The 2,781-nt window shown below is 49.8% G+C and overlaps 3 non-coding genes across 3 annotated transcripts; all 3 read right to left on the reverse strand.

Annotated features, from left to right (window-relative positions):
• Positions 1–360: 360 nt before the first annotated feature.
• On the reverse strand, positions 361–435 carry Trnas-uga (transfer RNA serine (anticodon UGA)). Its single transcript has one exon. It is a non-coding gene; the product is annotated as a tRNA-Ser (tRNA).
• A 525-nt stretch (positions 436–960) lies between these two features.
• On the reverse strand, positions 961–1,035 carry Trnas-cga (transfer RNA serine (anticodon CGA)). The gene has a single exon. It is a non-coding gene; the product is annotated as a tRNA-Ser (tRNA).
• A 225-nt stretch (positions 1,036–1,260) lies between these two features.
• On the reverse strand, positions 1,261–1,335 carry Trnas-cga (transfer RNA serine (anticodon CGA)). Its single transcript has one exon. It is a non-coding gene; the product is annotated as a tRNA-Ser (tRNA).
• Positions 1,336–2,781: the final 1,446 nt, after the last annotated feature.

Consider the following 2,781-nt stretch of genomic DNA (forward strand, 5'->3'; position numbering starts at 1 on the left):
CACCGTTCATTGACTCACATACAACAGGTTCCACATCAGCTAAGAGGGTTACTCTAAAAGAAATGCACAATATTTTTGTAAAAATACAGTTTTCATTCTGCGTGTGTGAAAGTTTTACAGTAGGTATATACATACTTCCTGCTTGTTTTCAAACTTAGTTCAACCTGTTCCCGTGAGTGGCGCCGTCACAGCATGTCTTCAAGATGGCTGCTACACTTGACGTTCGTCAGAAGCAACGTGCTGTCATAGCATTACTGTGCTATGAAAACGAGATAGTGGAAAGCATCCACAAGAGAATGGAATTTTCACTCTGCAGCGGAGTGTGCGCTGATATGAAACTTCCTGGCAGATTAAAACTGTGTGCCCGACCGAGACTCGAACTCGGGACCTTTGCCTTTCACGGGCAAGTGCTCTACCAACTGAGCTACCGAAGCACGACTCACGTCCGGTACTCACAGCTTTACTTCTGCCAGTATCCGTCTCCTACCTTCCAAACTTTACAGAAGCTCTTCTGCGAATCTTGCAGAACTAGCACTCCTGAAAGAAAGGATATTGCGGAGACATGGCTTAGCCACAGCCTGGGGGATGTTTCCAGAATGAAATTTTCACTCTGCAGCGGAGTGTGCGCTGATATGAAACTTCCTGGCAGATTAAAACTGTGTGCCCGACCGAGACTCGAACTCGGGACCTTTGCCTTTCGCGGGCAAGTGCTCTACCAACTGAACTACCGAAGCACGACTCACGTCCGGTACTCACAGCTTTACTTCTGCCAGTATCCGTCTCCTACCTTCCAAACTTTACAGAAGCTCTTCTGCGAATCTTGCAGAACTAGCACTCCTGAAAGAAAGGATATTGCGGAGACATGGCTTAGCCACAGCCTGCGGGATGTTTCCAGAATGAAATTTTCACTCTGCAGCGGAGTGTGCGCTGATATGAAACTTCCTGGCAGATTAAAACTGTGTGCTCGACCGAGACTCGAACTCGGGACCTTTGCCTTTCGCGGGCAAGTGCTCTACCAACTGAGCTACCGAAGCACGACTCACGTCCGGTACTCACAGCTTTACTTCTGCCAGTATCCGTCTCCTACCTTCCAAACTTTACAGAAGCTCTTCTGCGAATCTTGCAGAACTAGCACTCCTGAAAGAAAGGATATTGCGGAGACATGGCTTAGCCACAGCCTGGGGGATGTTTCCAGAATGAAATTTTCACTCTGCAGCGGAGTGTGCGCTGATATGAAACTTCCTGGCAGATTAAAACTGTGTGCTCGACCGAGACTCGAACTCGGGACCTTTGCCTTTCGCGGGCAAGTGCTCTACCAACTGAGCTACCGAAGCACGACTCACGTCCGGTTCTCACAGCTGGAGTGCTAGTTCTGCAAGATTCGCAGAAGAGCTTCTGTAAAGTTTGGAAGGTAGGAGACGGATACTGGCAGAAGTAAAGCTGTGAGTACCGGACGTGAGTCGTGCTTCGGTAGCTCAGTTGGTAGAGCACTTGCCCGCGAAAGGCAAAGGTCCCGAGTTCGAGTCTCGGTCGGGCACACAGTTTTAATCTGCCACGAAGTTTCATATCAGCGCACACTCCGCTGCAGAGTGAAAATTTCATTCTGGAAACATCCCCCAGGCTGTGGCTAAGCCATGTCTCCGCAATATCCTTTCTTTCAGGAGTGCTAGTTCTGCAAGATTCGCAGAAGAGCTTCTGTAAAGTTTGGAAGGTAGGAGACGGATACTGGCAGAAGTAAAGCTGTGAGTACCGGACGTGAGTCGTGCTTCGGTAGCTCAGTTGGTAGAGCACTTGCCCGCGAAAGGCAAAGGTCCCGAGTTCGAGTCTCGGTCGGGCACACAGTTTTAATCTGCCAGGAAGTTTCATATCAGCGCACACTCCGCTGCAGAGTGAAAATTTCATTCTGGAAACATCCCCCAGGCTGTGGCTAAGCCATGTCTCCGCAATATCCTTTCTTTCAGGAGTGCTAGTTCTGCAAGATTCGCAGAAGAGCTTCTGTAAAGTTTGGAAGGTAGGAGACGGATACTGGCAGAAGTAAAGCTGTGAGTACCGGACGTGAGTCGTGCTTCGGTAGCTCAGTTGGTAGAGCACTTGCCCGCGAAAGGCAAAGGTCCCGAGTTCGAGTCTCGGTCGGGCACACAGTTTTAATCTGCCAGGAAGTTTCATATCAGCGCACACTCCGCTGCAGAGTGAAAATTTCATTCTGGAAACATCCCCCAGGCTGTGGCTAAGCCATGTCTCCGCAATATCCTTTCTTTCAGGAGTGCTAGTTCTGCAAGATTCGCAGAAGAGCTTCTGTAAAGTTTGGAAGGTAGGAGACGGATACTGGCAGAAGTAAAGCTGTGAGTACCGGACGTGAGTCGTGCTTCGGTAGCTCAGTTGGTAGAGCACTTGCCCGCGAAAGGCAAAGGTCCCGAGTTCGAGTCTCGGTCGGGCACACAGTTTTAATCTGCCACGAAGTTTCATATCAGCGCACACTCCGCTGCAGAGTGAAAATTTCATTCTGGAAACATCCCCCAGGCTGTGGCTAAGCCATGTCTCCGCAATATCCTTTCTTTCAGGAGTGCTAGTTCTGCAAGATTCGCAGAAGAGCTTCTGTAAAGTTTGGAAGGTAGGAGACGGATACTGGCAGAAGTAAAGCTGTGAGTACCGGACGTGAGTCGTGCTTCGGTAGCTCAGTTGGTAGAGCACTTGCCCGCGAAAGGCAAAGGTCCCGAGTTCGAGTCTCGGTCGGGCACACAGTTTTAATCTGCCAGGAAGTTTCATATCAGCGCACACTCC

The sequence above is a fragment of the Schistocerca gregaria genome, chromosome 3 (genome assembly GCF_023897955.1).
Source record: "Schistocerca gregaria isolate iqSchGreg1 chromosome 3, iqSchGreg1.2, whole genome shotgun sequence".
NCBI lineage: Eukaryota > Metazoa > Arthropoda > Insecta > Orthoptera > Acrididae > Schistocerca > Schistocerca gregaria.